Genomic DNA, 23472 nt, shown 5'->3' with positions numbered 1-23472 from the left:
TAGAAAATTGATACACAACCTATCCTAGTTGCATTAAATTGAATTAGCTTTTCCCATACATCCTCAAGATAACTAGTCAATAACAATGGAGACAAGATTTAGAGAAAAAGATATGGTAACAATTCATCTTTGTATTAATTTTCCTTGAAAATCACATAACATTAGGATAAAACTCAAAACAACTCAGAACATGACAACATGATCCTTGAATTTTAATGCATTCTCAAATTTGCAGAGAAAATACATCACCCAAATTTACATCAAGAAAATTGGACTAAATGTAAATCTAGCAAAAGCTAAAAACTACATAATAGTTCTGACACTTTCTCTAGCCTTAGGATCTCATTTATATAGCATGAGATGCAACAAGCTACAAGATTAGAGAAAACTAGTAGCCATTCTTAAGATAGAAAGATAGTTACAAAAAGGTTAATGTTACAAAAGACAAATTTTGGTGCAATAGAATGATTTATATCATGAATATTCTTTTTGTGGGGCTATGTCTTCTACGACTTCTTTGTTGCTAAGGAGTTTGTGATTTTCCATGATGCAAATTTTCATTCCTTGGAGCATGTGATCTTTGGACTTGAATGTGATTGACTAGGTTCTAATTTTTTTAAAAATGAGTTAAACTTGTGGCTCTCCATTCTAGTCATCTTGTACTAGCAAACTAATAATTATCCTTAATTCTTCTACCACCAAGTTATCAATCTAAACCTTTATAAGTATTACTGTAGTTGAATGTGTATCTTTTTCTTCTTCCACTTAAATTTATGTATCAATTATTTGTAGCTCATTTGGGTCTACCTTATCATCATTAGTTTCATCAAGTACTAACTATTTTGAATGTACAAAATCTTCCATCCACTTGTCAAATAGTGTATCATCTAGCCAATCAAAACTCAATACTCCACATTGCTTCTTCAAAACAAAATCTCCTAACTTATGTACTTCAATAAATTCTTCCCTAAGATAATCATAGAATATTTGGACTCTGACAACTTCCTCATTTGTTCTTGCCCACAACACATTCCCCTTTTCATTTATAACCCCATTAATCCTAAGGCATAATAAATCATCTAATTCCTTGGCCCATTCCTCCTTGTCTTTTAATTTATATATTTTTCAAAGTGTATGGGGGGAAATTCAAATTTCTTAGCAAGATACTTTGAGAAATAGATTATGATTATCTTTTGCACTGCAACCCTCTTATCATCAAAATTAGAGAGATCATTAGTCACGCTAAAGGTGTTTTCTATCTATTCACAAGTCAGACTAATGACTAAAATACATAGAAGAGTGACATATTTATCCTTGCTACCCCATTTACTCATAATTAGCTTCAAAGCATCCTCATTACCTTCTATTTCATTCCACATGTCCATTATTTTTACCAATTTTTCATAAAGGGTAGGCCAATCAATCTTATCTACCAAATACAAGATTGTTTTTTTGATTTTGTCCACATATTGGTCATTTAATTCCACATGTAATTCCCATAGTTTTCTTTTCTCTTCTTCAAACTCCTCAACTGTGTAAAAGTGTGGTCTCTATGGAGTATCTGGTAGCTCTACAAGGGGATTGACCTAAAGGGCTCAACTAGAGGATGAGGAAAAGTAATCTTGGGTTGGTTGGATTCTTCCACATTTTTCTTTCCACATTGCCTATCCATTTGGGCCACCTGAGTCTCCAACTAATGTATCCTATTTCCTCTTTCCTCATATGCCTTCATCATCTCTTCAAATATTGCATTGAGCTCCAAGAATTTATTTTTGTCTTTGGTAGCAACAACAAAACCAAAATTTTCCATTTCTTTGGTCATTAGAGACACCTTTTTTCCATCTACCTCTTCTACCCTATACACCATGAGGCTAGTTGTATGTTCAACACTTTATGCTTCTTGCTTCCTAGTCTTATCCCTTTTCTTGATAGACCATATCACCAATGCTTGATGATCGTTATTGCATTTCAATCCTTTATGGGCCTGTAAGACCTCTTCTTTAATTTTGAACTGAGCATCCTTTTCTTTCCTCACAGTATCAAAAACCATGGCATTCACAATATCCCATTCAGGTAATGTCAAAATTCTTGAATCCTTCAACTATTGTCTTCTCCCTTTAGGGGTTATCTATGCAAAATCTTCTTTCAAACTGGATTTGACTTCCTCTTCAATTTTAGAGTTCATTATGTTAGGTTGCTCTACTTTGATTAGTTTACACTTGGCATCAAAATTGTTAATATTTCTTCTCCATGAAAATTGAGCGAATTCTCTAGACTTGACAAAAATCTCATCATCAATAATTTTTTTAGAGGCCTATGCTATTATAGGATCTATTTCCTTACCTCTATAATCTCCCACAGTGAAATCTAGTATTGGCATTGGAGGCTCCTCAGGCACTCCGTTTTCTATATTTGTAGTTTTAACTACAATATCCCTCTCCCCTCCCATTTGTCTCAATTATTCTCTCAAGGATATTTCATCATCTATCCTGAGTTGGGTCTAGGTATATGAAAATTCTTCAACTTGAGAAGATGATCCATGCTCCAATTTTTGTTTCTTAGGTAAATGTGTAGAAAGTGGGCTTTTAGAACTTGGACTTTTATATGGAGGAGAAAGTTGTACACTCCTAGCTACTATGTACCCTACTCATTTTTGCAATGTATACTACCCTAGTTTTAAAATAATTTTACCTGCCAATCTCCTTTTCACCTCAATGGCCTTGTCAGGATATGCTTGTGTCAAAATTTCCTTCTTTTCATTCAAAGTTTGAATAATCCTAGCAAAATTATCCATCAACATATCCATTTTCATTCCCCAACATTTTCTATCAGCTAGGCTATCATATTCTACCTCAAAAGTTTTATAAATTCTAGGACTTTGCTGTATACTTTCCACTTCTCCTCCCTAAGAACCTACTCTTTTAATAAGAATTTATTTCTAAATATGTCCTCAAGAAAATATATTATTTTCTTATGAGCTTTATCTTTAGTTATTTCTTTGAAAAGGTCATAAAATCCCTCTAAATATATAAAATAGGCATGGGATTAAGCCACTTGATATCTATCTAAATTTTTTTTCAAGTGTTGCCATTCCTTCTTGACAAAAACAAAGTTGTGCACAATAGTAATTTGGGAAAGAAAGTACCTTTATATTTTCCCAATATTTATCTTTCCTCTAATGATCCTACTTGTCATATAAGTTCAACAATTCCTACTTTTAAATGCACTTGATAAGGTAGCACATGTGGTTTTTCTAGAAAACCATAAACTCTGAAAATGGTAGATACTACATATAGGAATGTCTCCCAAATTGTGACTCACCATCAACCCTTTAGCATGATCTTGTCATCTAATTAATTCTAGTAGAGGCTATGGTATTCTAGGGCTATCTACTATTAACAACATTCTAAGCCATCAGTTACCTCCCATGTCATATATGCACTCCAGAATTGGAGATGGAGATTTTCTCCATCTCTTTCCAATTCCAACTTCATTTCTTTAGAGAAAAGGTAACTTCTTTATACAAGCATATGTACATTAGCATGGAGTACCAATAGAAGGGTCTGTCAACTTTAGCCTTTGCAATTCCTATTAACCTAGTATGGATTTCTTCTACCAAGAGAGTGGAAAAGTCAAAGATGGAGCTCATACCATACTAAAGGTTTTGAGCAATAAGGAAGACAATGCAGCTTGGGATGTGTTCTTTCTCATCCATGCCAAAAAAATTTCAGAGAGAGAAATATAACTATTGTGCTCTAGGGTTGAAATATTTTTTCAACAAAGGCCCAGGAGTGTTTGGTGTAACTAGGAGCAATGGTCCTATTCTAAAAAAATTCTCCTGCGATGGTCCTCCCCCTAGATATACTCTTTGTGCATCATACCGAGACTAAAGATCTTCCATGTCTATCTTTTCATGGACTGCATGGTTAGTGTTTAACTTAAAGAGCTCTCTAATCAATTATGGTGAAACCATAAAAAGGTTATCACTAGCATGATTCTTCACAATCCTAGTAATTGGATCATATTTATTTGACATTATTGTAAGAAAATCATCATAAAAAAAAACTTATGGTATAATTAGTTGGCCTATTTCAAATTCCCAAACATTATTCAAGTGATTATCTAGTCTTCTTTCTAAAAACCATTTTCGGAAAAGACCTAATCCTCTAATAGATATTTTGGCATCCCTAAACTAGTTTGCCTTGTCATAAAAACCCTCACTGACTAGTAACCAAGGGCTTTTTAGAATAAACTCTTTTATCGTAGAAAGATCATTCATGGATTGTGGCACTTTCTCTAAGAAGTCATCACGCATAGCTCATTTCAAATAATCTATTTTTCCTAAAAATTTACTTTGTGGAGGCATGTTTGATAATTATCCTATTGTGAATATAACTTCTCAATTCTAAGAAACCCAAAAGAATCAACCAATTTTCTTATCTTTCTCCTATGGAAGTCATTCTACAGTAAATCAAAACCCTTGGAAAATTTCACCCTTAACTTTGAAAATCTTTTCTCTATGAGAATTCTTCAACTTTACTATTCAATTGTGGAAAATTGGAAATCTTACTACAATATTAAACTCGCATGAAATAGCATTGATTAGAATTAATGCTTCAATAGTCAAATTTAACATCACACCATGAAATTGAAATTCCACCATTGATTTTCAAGAATTATACAACTTAGCTTGAATCTCAAATGACTACGTTAACCCTTTATGAAACTAGACATGTGTCAACAAGGCACTCCCCCACATTTGTTAAAGTTCAAGTAGTTTCAAATCGTGGGAAAGAGTCAATCATTGATATTTAATAGATTGATGATCCAAAAAACCTTTGGAATTTTCTATGTCCACTTTTAATATTTTGGGTGCCCTCATGGTCACCCTCCAGCTCAATAAAAACATAGACTACTTAGAAAAATTATCTAAAGACATTTTAGCATACATTCCAACTCAACATGATGAGACACCCCTTTAAATGATTGGCTCCACTTGTCTACATGTCAATCAGGTGCTTCCCTACATTTGCTAAAGTTCAAACATCTCCATAATGCAAGAAAGCACTCTCCATCAATCTTCAAATGATTGATAGTATTATAAGATTTACCTTGTTTGCAATCTAGTCAGCAACAACAACCAATGAAATGGACCAAATTTTTGCAATGTGTGCTGACAACCGTCTAAAAATTTTGAACTTGTTCTAACACATCCAACTTTTGTGGTTCATTGAGAAACTAACATCACAAAGGACTAAATGTCATACAAGTCCTTCCCTGCATTTGCTAAAAGTTGAGCAAGTACATAATGTAGGAAAGCGTTCATCTTTGATCTTTCTTTGATTAATGACTCATGAATGTAAACCCTATAATGGTTAAAAAAAATTCAAAGAACACTAAGGAATTAACACAGGGTTAAGACCATGGCTAAAATAAAGGCTAATGGAAAAATATTTTTTGGAAAGTAATATTAAAATAAAAATGGGAAAAACTAAAGAGAAAACTTTAAAGCAAAAATCTTCCCACATAATTTTTTAAAACAATACTTTCCCAAGTCTTTGAAAACTAGGGCAAAATGGTAAGGATTTTATGAAACTTAAAAATTTCATCTAGGGTTTTTAACACAACTTACCTTTAAAACATAGAACACTGGGTTTTCACTATAACAACAAATTGATAAAAGGTGAAAAAATAGGCCAACACCTCTAATAAGGAATATTCATATTAGTACATTGGGTACCATCCCCACCATGGTTTTCTCTCTAATAAGTTTCCCTAGTTAATATATCTAGTGCTAATTGTGTATGAGTATCTTGTTGTGGTTTAAATTTATATTGCTCACATGGTTAAGTTTGTTTAAGGTTAATTATTGTGATAATAGTTGTATAACTAATTCACCCCCCCACCCCGCACCCCCCCCCCCCCCTCAATTATATTAGTGGACTATATATTCTTACATACAACATATCAATACTGTCCAATGCTTAGGATACTCCCCTAATGTAGTATCATCAGCATTCATGCTAATAAATGGCTCATAAATTTGACATCCCTATCTAACACAATGTTTAGGGGTAGTCCATGGATCTTCACAATCTCCTTGAAGAATAAATGTGCAATATGGCTAGCATCATATGTAGTTTTACAAAGTATGAAATGGCCCATTTTGTTAAATTTGTCTGCCACAACATAGATGCTATCACAACCCTATTTTGTTTTTGGTAACCATACAATGAAGTCCATGTGAACACACTCCCATGGTCTATTAGGGATTGGAAAAGGTTGGTACAAACCTACATTACCAGGTCTTCCTTTTTCCTTCATGCACACTACACACTATTCCACATATATTGTCACATCATTTGTGAATTTTGGCTAATAATAGAACCTTTGAACTAGCTCTTGGGTCTTGTTGATACTAAAATGACCACTTAGAATTCCATTATATTTTTCTTCGATAAGGTTCTCTCTCATGGAACCCTTAGGAACACATATTTTGTTTCCTTTGAACAATAATCCACTTAGCAAGGTATAATCAGAAAAAGAACTATGAAAATGATTATGAAATTCAGAGCATACCTTAATAGCTTCAAAAAATTCATCATCATCCTTGTATAGGTCTTTGAAACTCTCTATGCTAATGCTATGTAGTTGAACTTATTGAATCATCAACACCCTCCTTCTTAGTGCATCTACAACCTTATTCAATTGCCTCTTCTTGTGCTTGATGGTGAATGTGAATGCTTGAAGATATTCCATCCACTTTAAATGTCTATTACTCAACTTTTCTTGTGTATTGATGTAGCTAAGGGCTTGGTTGTCAGTAAACACTACAAAATCCTTGTGTAGAAGGTAATGCCTCCACTTCCTAAGAGATTGAACCAAAGCATACAACTCCAATTCATAAGAAGAGTACTTCTTCTTGGCTTCATTTAATTTCTCACTAAAGAATGCTATTGGCCTACCTTCTTTGCTTAACACACCCCCTACTGCTATTCCACTTGCATCACACTCTAGGGTAAATAGTTTGTCAAAACTAGGTAGTCTAAGGATAGGTGATATTGCAACTTGTTAGTTCAACTTTTCAAAGATTTTCCTACTTTATAATTCCACCTAAACTTAGTCTTTATCCCACCCTTAATGGTGTCTAGCAATGGTGCACAAATTCCACTGAAGTTCCTAATGAATTTTCTATAAAATTGAGCTAACCCATGGAAGCTTCTTACCTCTTTTGCTGTGGTAGTTGGTGGAAAATTTTGGATAGTTATAACTTTGTCTTGATCCATCTTCAAAGATTCCTTGGACATCACAAATCCCAATTATACAATGGGATTCCTTCTAGGGCTTTTCCTTCTAGTGCCTTGATAGATTTCAAGAATGGTACCTCATTCAATGGAGGGTCTAGTTTAGGAATGAGGTCATCCTCCTAATCTTTTCCTTACATTTGTCACTAATTTCACCTTCTTTGTCTTTATTCTTAGCTCCCTCAATGGCTTCTTCTACCTTTGTCTTCATTTCATCTAGGGCTTCTTCAAGGTTTTAATTTCCCTCCTTTTTCTCAACCATTTCTTTGTCTATCTTTGCATTAGTCATCATTCTTATTTCACCAATTGATTCTTCATTTTGATGCATCTAACCACAAGCCCAAATCTTCTGGGCTCTCTGATACCACTTTGATGTAAGGAAACGTCTTCCTCTCTAACCCTATCTTCTCTAGCCATTAGGGTTCTTCCACTAACCCTGGCTTAGGAGGGTCCTATTCCCAATCCTCCCCTTCTTCAACTTAACTAAACCAACAATGAGTTCCACTCACCCAACCAATGCTCCATGGATGTTTTCTTGGATCTGTTGGTGCTTGAAAATTCTAGAGGTTTTTCAATTATCCCAATGAGAATATGACACATCTAGGGGAAGCTAACTCCCATTTTCAACATATCACCTCAAACACTGGGCCAACTATAAGGCTTGACCCTTCTTCTACTTTAGGCTTTGCAAGACCTAGGAAGGTAGACCTTAGATTCAATTAATATTGTACTAGTGCAAAACATATCCCTAAATCTATTTACTATAGATGAAACCCCTTATATATCCTAATTACTCATGAAATGACACAAATCTATAGTAGCTAAATGAAAATCTATGACATTTATAAGATGAGTGAGGGTTAATTCCTTTCAGCCCACTACAAGACATGAAAAATGGAATTTATTTGAATAAAATATTTTGTACAATTGACATTCATATCAGCTTGCATCTGATTTATTGACCAATGCCTTATCCATTGAAACATAGAGTCATTACTAGCAGGATGACCTAACTTGTTTGCATTACAATCAAGTTTATCAACCGAAATTTGCAAATCCCATTCCTATGCAATATCCCCTTCATACACCCAGAAACCCTATCAGAACAATGAAGCATTTACCTAACTCCTTGAGTTAGAAGCAACAACAAATCTAATACACAACTCATCCAAACTGCCTTAAATCAAATGAACCTTATCCATTTAATCAAAAAGTTAATGACATATGAAGAATTAGGAGACAGAACAAGGAAACCTAGATAATTCGTGTAAATCCTTTTTTATATTCATCCATGGAAAGATTGAATACATGAATTGGTAGAACTAAATGAAACTCAAGATACTTCACATAATCTAGCATCAATTTCTAGTATCTCAGAATGATAATACATGACATGAAATGAAAATCTACACATAAATAGGTGTGTGGCCTTCACTGCTATAGCTCAACTCAATAGAGAGGAAGTGAAACCATCAACAACCCTAGTTTCAATAGTAGAATTGGAACCCTGCTGGTATTACCCAGAAAAAACTACCACCAAGCTACAATGAGAACGAATGAGAAAGATATAGGAAGAAAGGATTCTCGAATCTGATCAAGAGATGACAAGTGTCCTTTTAGAATTCCTTCCCAAGAAGCAGAAAAAGCCTCTCTCTAGTCTCTCTCTTCAATTGCTAGAATCAAAGGCCTTCATTTTGGCCACCAAGTGCATCAAATACTTAGAAGTTTGATCATGAAAGAAAGTAATTCATTTTTTATGTTAAAATGAATTCACAATAAAAAGTGAAAATCAGTTGAAATGTAACTTCTAGAATGCAAGGAAAGGGTTTAAGGATGATTTTCTTCACATTCAAATCCCAACAAGCCCTTAGAACTATTCTCTAACCAATTCTAATGCTCCATGATCAAATATGCCTATTCTACTGCCAATGCCCCAGAAATCACAAACTAGCTTATAGGTCAAACTGGTGAACACCTGTGCAAAAATTGACCTCAAAAATGGAAAATTTGGATTCTCTCGATTCCAACAGTATAATGGAGTGCCCATTTTTGATAAAACATGTCCCTATTATGCCCTTCTGAAGTTCAGGTCTTCATTCATGGCTTCCATTTAAATTTGGAAAAAAAATTTCCTTTTTCTATAGTTTAAACTTTATGAAGTTCAGACATTTATTTAAAATGTCATGACTACACATGATTCTGAGAAAAAATCTTTAAAAAATAATTTCTTAAAACCTTATGAATATTTCCCCAAAGGTTTCATTCTGGGTCAAACATAGTTTGACCACCATTGCCACTTGTCATTTTATGATTGGTTTGGGCCTGTACAATTGGGCACCACATGTCACCCCATTATCTATCATGCTCATCACAACATCAGCATGCCACCTCATACTCGCTATGTCGCTGTGTTAACTTCCTTGCAACTTTCCTATAGTGACTTAGCGAGAACCCTCAGATTTGCCACGTGGCACAATCTGGTGCACTTCAAAAATTTGATTACCACATCGCCACTGACTCACCCAGCCGGTTACCACTTGTCGCATGTTGGTTCACTGCTTCGTACCTACGCAGGACCCATGTTACTTATTAACTCCTTGCTAGATTTTAAAGTTTTTAAGCTAGTCGCTATGTCGCTAGCAGAAAATCTTGGGATTTTTCGGCTAGTGACATAGCAACTAGCCAAATTTGTTGACATTTTTGGTGGCTTCAACTTTTTCAGCATCCTTGCATTTCCTGATGAACTCTATTTGCACTTGGTCAAAATTTTCTTTTGGCGCTAGCTGGCCATCTACGGACCCACGTACAAGCTTGAGTTTCCAAAAGCCCTCTTTCTTTGAGATACAATAGATCGGCAATGAGTTATATTTAAACACTTGAAAACCCGAATGCCCAACCAATGTGGGATATTGCTCTCAGAACACTCCATGCATCTGCTCCTATCCAAATGTCGTGCACTCCCTTCTCTTTGCATGGGCAGGTTCTTCTATAGTTGCATGAGGCTTGCCCTTCATTCGCAGACTACTCGCTGGCTGCCCAACCCTGAACATCAAGTCAATCTTCTCCTTGTTTGTTGTGATAAACTAATTTCTAGAAACCCTAATCACAGAGCATCAATGATGACACAAATCTTGCATAAACACTGGATTTGGGAATGAAATTTTAGAGGCAATGCATGGATATTTATTGATCTTGAAGCAATCAGTCAAAAAAGGTCTAGCAATTTTCTAATTTCAAGGAAATAAATTGCTGGTCAATTTCCCTTTACACGTGTCTGATCTACTCCAATATTCTTTTGGTCAATCAAGAAACTGTGAATTCATATCAGTTATAGAAGTAAAAGTTTTGGCATTAAAGAAACATGATACAAGACTTTTGCAAGGTAACTTAAAGTGGAATCTTCTCATTTGTTACTCTGTTCAGCCGCCCCTCTTCTTTGTTTGCCCAGATTTCTTTCTTTTGGTGTGTCTTTGTTTGCAACATTTTCTCTCCTATAACCTCTAGTATGGGTATTATTTAGCATAGGCATCCTTTTAACTACCTGCATGGACCCCTCTTTAACACCAACTAGCTTTTTGTTCGTTCTATCTGCATCTATGCAAGCTCCCTGTTGCTTGGTACTCTACCTTAATTGGTTGCATACTCTGCCTTAATTGGCTGTGGCTTCCTCTGTTACCATTTTCATCTTTTCATTTTGCCTTTCAAAATCTTGCATTATTTTCTATAAAGCTAGTAAATTCATCTGCCTATTCATTTGTCCCATTGCCTTCGTAACACTTTTCATAGCATCTCCCATTGCTTGTGTTAATTTTATTGTCTGGATACGTAAAGAGACCCCCTAGAGCTGTGACTTAAGTGCATAAAATTTTGTTATTTGATGCCTTGTTCGAATAAGATCCCTTTGCCATCAGAGATTATATGTATTTCATAATATTTCAAACCTTTGCCTTCGTATTTGTCTTTTAAATCCACTCAAGCCATTAAACATTGTCATTAGTTTTCATTGCTAATGTAGCACTTTGAGTATGTCTTTCACAACTCTTTATTATCTCTGAATTTATCTTTTTGCTATAAATTCCAGTTACTTTTCTATGTATCGACAGTCAGAGATTACTTTCTTTCAATCTTTGACTAGCTTATTGACTCAAAAAAGAAATTGATCCATAAAAACTTCATAAATGCACCTGCATGCTATTGAGAAAATAAAATGACTGCAACATTCAAAGGAAGTATTTCAGTTTCACGGACACACATCATGGACTACCTTCACATTCTGCATCACACCTTTTATGTTTGAAGTACCTTTTGGCAACTATTTTTGATGGAGATCTGACTGCCTTGAGAACATCCAAGCAAACAACAAAATTCTTGACATACCCTATCAGCTTGCTGAATTCAGTTGGACACGAAAGTGGGTCCAGCAATTTTTTTTTTGTTTTCGAGCGACTGACACCTCAAAGTGATATACTAATCATTTGATACTGATAAAAATCAAACACGATCATTGAACTGTCATCTATAAGCCATTTTATAACCTTTTTGCAAACTATCAACTTTGCACCAGGAGGTCCATTGACTGGCCTTAAAAATTGACTAGAACACCTGACCAGGCTCTAAAAACTGGCAAATTGAATCTCTATTCTGCATACTTTTACCTTGACAAATCTTGTCTCATGAAGAATTCTCAGTCAAAAGATATTGACTATTAAATTTGACCTCTCAGAATTACCTGTAAGTAAACACGTTAGAAAACACTAAAGAGGGTTTGGATTTGGCTTTGAAAACTAGGCAAATGAGCACATGAGAAAATGAAACTCAGGGTGTTAGTTCACTGTCACGAGAAGAATATGGATCTATAATTTGGGCTCATGATGAATAACTCGACGCAAATGGTGATCAGTCAAAATAGGCTACTTGGATTTTGCAAACTAGAAACACTGACAGAAAGTGATTTTTTGTAAATGGAATTGAGATGGAAAAGTGTGCAGACAGATTCATCAAGTTTTGAAACTTGGCACACTTAAAGTATTTTTAGAGGATAACACAGTGGTACAATCCATTCAATCTCACCTATCATAAATTTCAAATTATAACATCCCAAACGAGGGTACCAAATAACCTGCACTTTATGAAACTAGTAAAAAGATAGAAATTGTGTTTGCAATTGCATTTGAAAACTGATCAAATAGATTCATCATAAGCTGAAACTTGAAACATAACAAGTCTCTGACATCTAAAATTCAATGCAAAAGGAAATATAGCATTTGATTCAACTAGTCAAAAGTTACAACATGTCAAACAGGGCTTCCCAGAAATATGAACTTTTGCAAATGTGTGAAAACAGTAAACTACCAACTTTGAGGGATTCAAAACCTAGTCAAACAAACTCAAAATGGCTTGAAATATGAAAGATAGGCTCTCAAGTATGGATACTAAATACTCCCAAAGTGGCATGTCATGAAGCATTTCTAGGTGCAAGATATTCAGTAGCAAACACAGTCTCATGTCACTATTTGACACCTAGGGTAAAATGCAAATTTGACAAATGCTAAAAATGAGACTTCACGAAATGGCTCAGAATGTCAGTTTGACTTTATGAAACAAGTGGATAGGTTGAATGGAAGGTGTTAGAAACATGAAACACCTCACAGGGCTTGAAGGTACAACTGCGCACGAACTCATCAAAAAGCATTTATGGGGCTCAATTTCTTCAACGGTGCTCAAAATTCAGGCTACAATTTTGAGCACCAATAGTGGCTCTGTTTGGGGATGCATGCCCCTTTTAGGCATGGAAAGATTTTAGATCTTTGGGAGAAGCAGACCACACACCTAAACTCAAAAACTCCTTTAGAACAACTTTATTGAAAGCGAGAAACAACTACACTGCTATGTACAAGCAATGGCCCTAGGCCATCGAAAATGTTTCAAAACTCCTTACCTCTATCATACACTTGATTTTCATTTAAATTCTCCTGAGGTAAATTGAAATTCTCTTTCCCATATGTTTCACCTAGCACATCAACATTTGCAATCAGCTCATTAGGAAAAACAAAACTATCATCATCTTCATACTGCATATAAAAATCAAACATACTTTCCTCATCTTGCTAACTATGAAAATATGAATCAGCATGACCGTAACAACTTACATTAAATTGAAACTGGTCACTACTAACTAAATGATGGATTCCTTCAATTGGAAACACAAAAGCTTGGTATTCTACTTCATTCAATGAGTTACATGAATCAGATTGTAACTCACCTTGTGCCTCCAGATATGAAGAGTGTATAAACTCTAATTTCTCCTCATTTACAACATTAGTACACCATACATTAGACTGAATATATGCTACATTTTCTTCATATTCCAACAAATGATTAGATCCTAAATCACAAGAATTATCATGAAATTGCATTGTAAGAATATGTTGATCTGTATCAAATTTTCCCTCAAATAACTCACTAGAATAAACCCTTTCATTAGTATTACTTTTCTCAACACATGAGCTATCTAAATTTATCTTGGCCTCATGAAAACAAAAAGAGAATGAACCAGCAATAGGCCTTATCTCTACATCTTCATTCTCAACATAGAAGTCGTCATGTGTATTAATGTATGAACTACCATCACATACACCTCCAAAACTTGATATAACATATTATGAAACTACATCCTCTTCAACATCAAATTTAGGGGAAATGACTTCACCATATGGAAATACAAAATGTGGCAAAACACAAGCATCCTTAGATTGGTTAGCATACCTTTCAAAGTCCTGAGCTAACAAATCGAAAATCTCACCAACACTTAACAAGAATTCATCCCTAGTTTCTTTTCTTTGGCTGTTATTATTATCTGGATAGCTTGATACATTTGTAACAATAGACTTGTTAGTAATATATTATGAAAAACCAGAATTTTGATCATCACATACATCTTTCTTTTTAGAGAATACCTCAACAACCGACATTATAACACATTTGCACTTATTACTAGAAGAAATATTATTACTACTATCACATTGTTCTTCTTCTGTATACTCATCATCATAAGAAGATGAATCTACATTATGCATATTATCAGATTGTTGATTACTATCCTCTGATTTATAAAACTGAGACTTTTCATATTCAGTATCACCTTTAATGGACTCATTACATTCACTATTATTAAATTCATTAGCATTAAAAGCACTTTAAATTTCCATGATAAAATCTTAGATTTCACACATCTTATCTAATCTTATCTTGGCTGGCCAATCAACCGAATTTGGCATAAAAACTTCTAAGAGCACCATTGGCCATGAATACTTATCTGGTCTAAAGATTTCATCAATGTTCATAACTACTAATTTAAACTTCATGTAAGTTTGAAATCCATTAAGACCCATGATATCACCAATTGTATTTCTTATGTCAATGATGATCTCATTATGAAGCTCTCTTTTCAGCCAAGCAATATTTGAGTCATGAATACTTTCAAGAGTTGGTATATCAATTTCAGATCTAAACTCAAAATCCATCTCTTGGAATTTTAAAACTCCTACCTCTATTTTCCTAGTGCTGAAACCACTAGATGGAGGCATCCATTTCTACCATTTAACTTTCATGAATGACAAAGACATGAAAACTAAAAATACCTTTGTGTGTTTCTGTTTGAAACCTCAGATTTGTTGATTGGCACAGGGTGCAAATATGAAATCCTTCACACCGTAGATAAAATCTTTTGTAGAGCTACCACCTCCTTGAAGAGGGAAATGGAATCACAATAGTGACTCACCTTTTTGAAATTAGATACTTCAGCAGATACAAATGATCACATAAAAATTAATCAAGAATTTGTACTTCCTCTTTCCCAACAAACTAGATTTTCCCACAAATACTAAAAGCTTTTGATATTAAAACAAACCATGCACTAGTAGAGAGATTTACTTCAAAGTTTCCACTCACACTTAGTGAGAAAAGATTTGAAAAGAGAAAACACTTCATGAATTGATTCTTGATTCTAAACCTTTTTGCAACAGCACTTGCAAAGCTGAACTGATTAAAGATAGACTTATAATAGTCATAGAATATTATCTTCAATCTTACAATCTACTACCAAATAAATTTCTTCAAATACACTTCAAAACTTTATACAAGAAGTTAAAACTTATTCTTATGAAGTGTATGGAACTTTATCAAACTATTATCATTCCCTTAGTGCTAAAAACCACTTGGTGGAGAACACATACATATACCACTTTCTTTTATGACAAGAATAACATCATGAAAACTAAAATACCCCAAGATTTGAATGGTTGGAATTTCTCTATTCACTACTTGAACCAGTAGACCCAAAATCTCACAAATTCTTTGCTGAACCTTTTGAACTAGCACATCACAAATCTTACCAAGATTTCAAATGTTTCAACCTTTTTAGATCTATTCTTCTCCTATAGTAACTAGTCACAATTCATGTATAATACTACACTGATTCAGAGATTGAGTTCAAGTTGCCACTCACATTAAGTGAGACATGAATTGAATTGGTCCTAAAGATACCATAAATTGTTTTGAAACAACAGCAGATAGAAGACATCTCTTCAAATTTATCTTGAATTTGAAATCTCTAGACAAAGCTGAAACATAACTTTCTTGACTCTAAAATCATAGTAGGACTTTGAAAACAACAACCAGCTGGATTGATTGAAGATGAACACCTTTTAACAACACCATTTATATTCAACCTCCAAGTCACTGCTGCAAATGGATAAAACTTAACTAGGGAACATGAATCTTTAGCAAAAAAATGAAAAACACTTCATGACAGTGCTATTTATACCAGACATTCCAATACTTCTTTGAATGAAATTCTTCACAGACTCCCCAGAAGAGTCGCCATTTTGTTGGTGTTTGAAAATGCTAGAGGGTTTTCAATTATCCCAATGAGAATATGACACATCTAGGGGCTGCTAACTCCCATTCTCAACATATCCCTGAATCCATTTACTATAGATGAAACCCCTTATATTTCCTAATTACCTTCGTAACCCTGGAGGGTTTCATATGCCTATTCATCTATCCCATTGCCTTCATAATACTTTTCATAGTACCTCCCATTGCTTGTGTTAATTTCATTATCTGGATACGTAAAGAGACCTAGTGGAGCTATGACTTAAGTGCATAAAAATTTGTTATTTGATGCCTTGTTTGAATAAGATCCCTTTGCCATCATAGATTATATGTATTTCATAATATTTCAAACCTTTTCCTTCGTATGTGTCTTTTAAATCTGCTCAAGCCATTAAACATTGTCATTAGTTTTCATTGCTGATGTAGCACTTTGAGTATGCCTTTCAAAACTCTTTATTATCTTTGAATTTATCTTTTCATTATAAATTCCAATTACTTTTCTATGTATCAATAGTAAGAGATTACTTTGTTTCAATCTTTGACTAGATTATTGACTCAAAAAAGAGATTGATCCATAAAAACTTCATAAATGCACCTACATGCTATTGAGAAAATAAAATGACTGCAACATTCGAAGGAAGTATGTCAGTTTCATGGAGGCACATCACGGACTACCCTGACACTCTTCATCACACCTTTTACCTTTGAAGTACCTTTTGAAAACTATTTTTGATGGAGATCTGACTGCCTTGAGAACATGCAAGCAAACAAAAGAATTCTTCACATACCCTATCAACTTGCTGAATTCAGTCAGACCCCAAAGCGGGTTCAACTAAAAAAATTTAGTTTTCGGGTGACTAACACCTCAAAGTGATCTACTAGTCATCTAATACTGATCAAAATCAAACATGATCATTGAAATTTCATCTATAAGTCATTTTATCACCTTTTGTCAAACTGTCAACTTTGTGCCAGGAGGTCCATTGATTGGCCTTAAAAATTGACTAGAACACCTGATCGGGCTTTGAAAACTGGTAAATTGAATCTCTATTCTGCATACTTTTACCTTGCCAAATCTTGTCTCATGAAAAATTCTCAATCAAAAGATATTGACTGTTAAAGTTGACCTCTCAAAATTACTTGCAAATAAACATGTCAGAAAATAGTAAAGTGGGTTTGGATTTGGCTTTAAAAGATAGGCAAATGAGCACATGGGAAAATGAAACTTAGGGTGTTAGTTCACTGTCACAAGGAGAATATGGATCTGTGATTTGGGCTCATGATGAATAACTCGGTGCAAGTGGCGATCAGTCAAAGTAGGCTACTTGGATTTTGCAAACTGGAAACACTGATAGAAAGTGATTTTTTGCAAATGGAATTGACATGGAAAAGTGTACAAACAGATTCATCAAGTTTTGAAACTTGGCAAACTTAAAGTATTTTCAAAGGACAACATAGTGGTACAATCCATTTGACCTCACCTATCACAAATTTCAAATTATAACATCTCAAATAGGGGTACCAAATAACCTGCACTTTATGACACCAGTAAAAAGATAGAAATTGTGTTTGGAATCACATTTGAAAACTGATCAAATAAATTCATCATAAGCTAAAACTTGAAACATAACAAGTCTCTGACATTCAAAATGTAACACAAAAGGAATTTAGCATTTGGGTCAACTGGGAAAAAGTTACAACATGTCAAACAAGGCTTCCTAGAAATATGAACTTTTTGCAAATGTGTGAAAATAGTAAACTACCAACTTTGAGGGATTCAAAACCTAGTCAAACGAACTCAAAATGGCTTGAAATCTGAAACATAGGCTCTCAAGTATGGACACTAAACACTCCCAAAGTGGTGTGTCATGTAACATTTTTGGGTGCAAGATAATCAGTAGCAAACACAACCTCCTATCACTTTTTGACACAGGGTAAAATGCAGATTTGACAAATGTTCAAAATAGGACTTCATAAAATGGCTCAGAATGTCAGTTTGACTTTATGAAACAAGTGGACAGGCTGAATAGAAGGTTTTAGAAACATTAAACACCTCACAGGGCTCGAAGGTACAATCATGTATGAACTCATCAAAAAGCATTTATGGGGCTCAATTTCTTCAACGGTGCTCAAAATTTGAGCTACAATTTTGAGCGTTGATAGGATCATCCACACCAAGTCCTCAAATTTGATCTAAAATACCTAACAATGGAGAGGGGGGTTTATTTTTAGGGCATTGGTTCTACTCCAACGCTCATTGGTTGAAAATGCAAAGATATATCTATCAATTTCAAGAAATTGTTCCAAACTAGGCCAAATAGGACTAAAAGGAATTAGGCCTCCAAACACACCTTTTGGCACACAACTCAAAATTTTTCTTAACAAGGTGGAAAAAAAACTCCATATCATTACACCCTTTTAGAAGCCCTTTCATATTTACCTAGTCTCACTTCTCCAACCTATCCATACATTGGGTTGCTATAATTAAGCCTAAAATTAAGGGTTTTACCAATGTATTGACATCATCCACAAGGGTTCATTCAAATACCTATTAAAAAATTTCACTAGGACTTCTCCTTGGGAATATGGTTTTTTCACACTCATATCCTTCTCTCCATCCACTTCGATTGAAGCAACCAATGCATTCAATCCCATCAAATGCTACTGCAACCATTGTGATCCCTAACCATGCGCCTTTGGCTTTCTCAGAGCATCATTGCAAAAATGCTAAGCTTTCTTTCTAGGGCCCAAGATCTTGTACACCTATACTACAAGGATTCATCTCACACATTCCAAAAAATTGTAAAGATGCCAAGGTGGAAAGGTGAATTATGACTCTATAACCAAAAATTGCCTAGTTCAGACCAATGATAGAGTAAAAATAAAAGAATTTACAAACTTCAATGAAATGAAACCAAATAACCTATCTAATCAGTCACACTTTACATCCACCAACTCATGCACAAGTTACAATGTAGAGATCAATCCATTAAGTGACCCAGTGAAATTAAAATGCACTGATTATGATAAAATTGCTCAGAAAATTGATTGTTCATTAATCAACTTTACCTAAAAATGTCATCCAACCCCTATCATAGGTTGAGGTAGGCATTATGTAGGTTCAAAACACATTTCCAAATCACATTTAAGTGGTTATTCCACCACTTGCTCAAAGATGTCAAAGCAACAAAATTTATCATCACAACTTTTGCAATTTTGCATAGTTAGACCAAGCTTGGTCAAAGCCTCACAAAACTCTACCAAATTCTTAAATATGAGCTTAGTAAATGAAAACACCATTCTACCCCTTCTTTGTCCAATATAGCCCTCTATATCCACAAATGTCATATTTGGCAATAATGACAACAATTACATAGTATCTACCAACTTTGGACAAAGAGGTAACATTAAATACTTACAATGACCTAATTAGACCTCCTAATGAATAAGTCACCTTGTAGGACTCATAGCCCCCTTATTACACTAGTGGCTTGGCTCATACCACTACAAGACAAAACTTGACTAGGAACCCTATGCTACCATGTAGCTTTACCTAGGTGTTCCTACACCACTAGACATAGCTCAAAATTATTAAATTGCATTAAACTTTATAGAAAAGATGGGTAGAATAATTTTGAGGACTTTATTTACAATTTTTTAATCACTCATAACAAATCCAATAGCTCTAATTTTACTCACAACTTCCTTGACTGTATTCACATATTATGCAATATTTTCATCTTCTTTCATTCTCATGTCATCATAACTGGATCTTAAATTTTTTGCCTTATCTCTCAGCACATTTGGATCTCGATCATGTATAAGTGCCAACTTATCCCATAGTTCTTTAGCATTAGCATCTCCCTTGACATCATTAAACTTGAGGTCTTTCAGGTCTGGTGCAATCTTAATCATTAGACTATTATGATCTTTCTTCTCATCCATTTGCTCCAAGGTCATATGAAGGGGTGATGCAACTAGTCAATGTGTAGTATTGTCACCAATACTAGATTGATATAGCCTCATTTTTTCTCCATGAGGAAAAATTCTCCTTGTTCAACTTTGGTATCTCTTTCTTATATATATTTGAATTTCCAAATAGTGTGCTTTGATACCAATTATTAAATAGTTGAGGTAGGGCTGAATCAATTATTTTCAGTTATCCTACAGGCCTTTCAAACACTTGTGCACCAATTCTAAATTTATATACTTCAACAGTAATATCTTGATTATCTCATTCAACTTTACAATTCATACTTGTAATCAATTTACTTTAAATTAGTAATTCACTATTCATAGATTTACAAAGCATAACTGATATAACTTAGCTATTACCTAGATTTTACCAAGTTGTACTATTAATCAAATAACATGAAAAATAAAATTCAAATACAATAGAAATCACACATTTGATACCATGATTTAACATGGAAACCCTATAAAGGGAAAAACCATCTTGCATCAGTAACCCAAATTATTTCACTCTTATATAGCGAGCTCTATTAGGAGATTTTGAGTTGTCATTTTGCATGATGTTGAATAGAAAAAATCCTTTCAAACTCCTCTCTTGAAAATTTGATTGAGGATCAACTCCAAGGTTCTGGGCAGTATTCCAACCTATTGAAATCCACTCAATTAAAGATAAATGTGTATGTTCATGAGAAGGCCTTTTCTAGTTTGAACCAATTTTGGATAATCTATTTGATTTGTTGCTATCTGAAATGTAACAAAAAATGTGATATTTTTTTGTTTTTTTTCTTTTATGATGTATGTAATTTATCAATGCAACTATATTAATTTCTATTTTAACCAAGCGTTAGAAAAGAAAATAACAAAGACACAGTAACAAGAGATTAAAGCAAATACCTTGAAAGGAAAATTCCTAGCAGACATAAATCAAGGTAATAACATGTCTATCAATTAAATTGTCAAAAGGATAGGGTAGGAAAGCAATGAAATTAGGAGAACAACTTCCTCAACTCCATTGATGCAGTTGTCAAAGGGAACTCAATATTAATTGAATATGTTTCACATTCCATCAAAACACAAGGCCACATAAAGTGTGCTCATATGAGACAAGATGTTATGCAAGAACAATAGATGATCCTTTCTCTAATTCATTATGTCAGTAGAATTTGTTAACACAAGAAAAAAACCATAACTAAAAGGTCACACAATTATAACAACACAATAAAACCATTGGCTCCATTATTATTCATGAACATGCATTCACAAAAATAACACACTTTGGAAAGAATAACTACACTTAGAATGAGAGCACCAATCGCATATGTTATTGCATAAAAATAATGTCTAGAAGTACATATTACATCCATGTATTTATAATAAATCATCTTCTCCCTTTGTGTTATGAGTAAGAGTTCTTAAAATGCAAAATTATGCTAAAAGCTAATAAAACAAATCTAATTCTATAAAAACTAACTCTCTAAATTGATGCAGGAGCATCTTGGATGTGAGGGAAATCTTGCATCACCCAAAAATAATTTTAATTTCAGCTTGTATCTTTTTAGTTTCAAGTTTTCCTATTTTAACCTATTCTAGTAGACAGGGGGTTACTATTTTTGGGAACTTGCTATTTTTAGTAAGTTTTTCATACGAGCTTGGAATGTTCTATTTTTTTAAGGAAGGTTCATTTCAGAATTATAAGCCTACCATAGAAATCTCATGGCTCCAGCTTCCATATCAAAAAAGTTATTGCATATTTTCGGTGGAAATTTTGTCAAATATCTTTGAACTCATTTTTGAAGGCTTTAGAGGCTCTAAAATGGGGTCAAATGTCAGCTAAGTAGTGATTCACATATCAGGAACTATAGTTTAGGATCTACCCTTTCCAAAAAGTGGTTATAATAGTCAATCAGAGCTACAATTTGTGAGTTATCATCTTTGGAAGTTAGGATACCTTACTCATGGTCATAAAATAAAGTTTATAATTCTCTTAGTTGACTCTATTGTAATAAATATAATTTATGTAATTTGGGGTTTGTTGGCCTCAATTATTAATTTCTAGATCCTTCTCGGGTAGCGTAAAATTGCCTATTTAAGAAAGGCTCATAGGATTGTGTAGGACAGTTCAAGGTAGCTTTGGGTGATAGTTTACAACATTATTTTGTAGATTACTATAATGAAGGCACCCATGTGGGTTAGCATATTGTAATTGTGAAATTTGTAACTCCATATTTGCGATGGCAATAAGAAACCCCTATTTTGTTCTCACAATTATTGTTGTTTCTTTGTTTCTATTACGTGTTTAAGGAATTGAGATGAGCACCCTCATTATAAATGGTACTAAGTAGGTCTCTACCCTTTTTTATATCAATAATCAGTGCATGGTCCTTTACATGACTTAAAACAATAAAAGAATGAGAAGACAAGAAGGTAGAAGCCATGAGATGATCTGGAAGTCTCTAAAAGCTCTAAAAATAGAAGCTTGGCCTTTTCTAGGCATTTCTATGAGTTGAACTACCATCAAAATGTGTTTCCAATAATGGAATGCTCTAAAATAGCAATTGGTAGTTAATTGTCAGTGCACTACTTCTTCAAAAATTGTTAGCGCACCTTTGAGAAAAATGTGCCTTCAAAAAACACACTTGCACACCTACACACCTTGGTGGTAGGACCCAAAAATCCAAAAATTCTTCTAAGTGTCATTTTTCCAAAGTGAAAATTTTTTCTAATTCCATAATTTTCCGAAGTGAGAATTTTTCTAACTTCACAATTTTTCAAGGTGAGAATTTATCTAACTCAACAATTTTCCAAAGTGATAATTTTTCTAACTCCACAATTTTCCAATGTAAGAATTTTTCTAACTCCACAATTTTCCAAAGTGAGAATTTTTCTAACTCAACAATTTTTCAAGGTGGAAATTTTTGACTCCATAATTTTCCAAAGTGAGAATTTTTTAACTCCACAATTTTCTAGAGTGAGAATTTTTCTAACTCCACAATTTTTAAGTGCAAATTTTTCTAACTCTACAATTTTCCAAAGTGAGAAATTTTATAAATCTACAATTTTCCAAAGTGTGAATAATTTTCAGTTTCAATCATCTAAGTCTTGTTGACCTTCAACCAAAATGATGTGTGGATGTTTCCCTTTAAACTTTTGCATGGTAAAGGTGATTTTTTTGAGGAGCTAATAATTATAAAGCTTCATATGCCTAAACTCTATAAAAGGTAGTTGTAAATATGTTTTGGGGGTTCACCTTTGTTCTATTATGTCTACTTGTAGTAGCATTGTGCTCTACAACTATATTCCT

Source organism: Cupressus sempervirens, chromosome 9 (assembly GCF_028749045.1).
Source record: "Cupressus sempervirens isolate cs-2001-9-10 chromosome 9, ASM2874904v1, whole genome shotgun sequence".
NCBI lineage: Eukaryota > Viridiplantae > Streptophyta > Pinopsida > Cupressales > Cupressaceae > Cupressus > Cupressus sempervirens.
The sequence above is the reverse complement of the archived record's forward strand: the minus strand, read 5'-3'. Positions refer to the sequence as shown.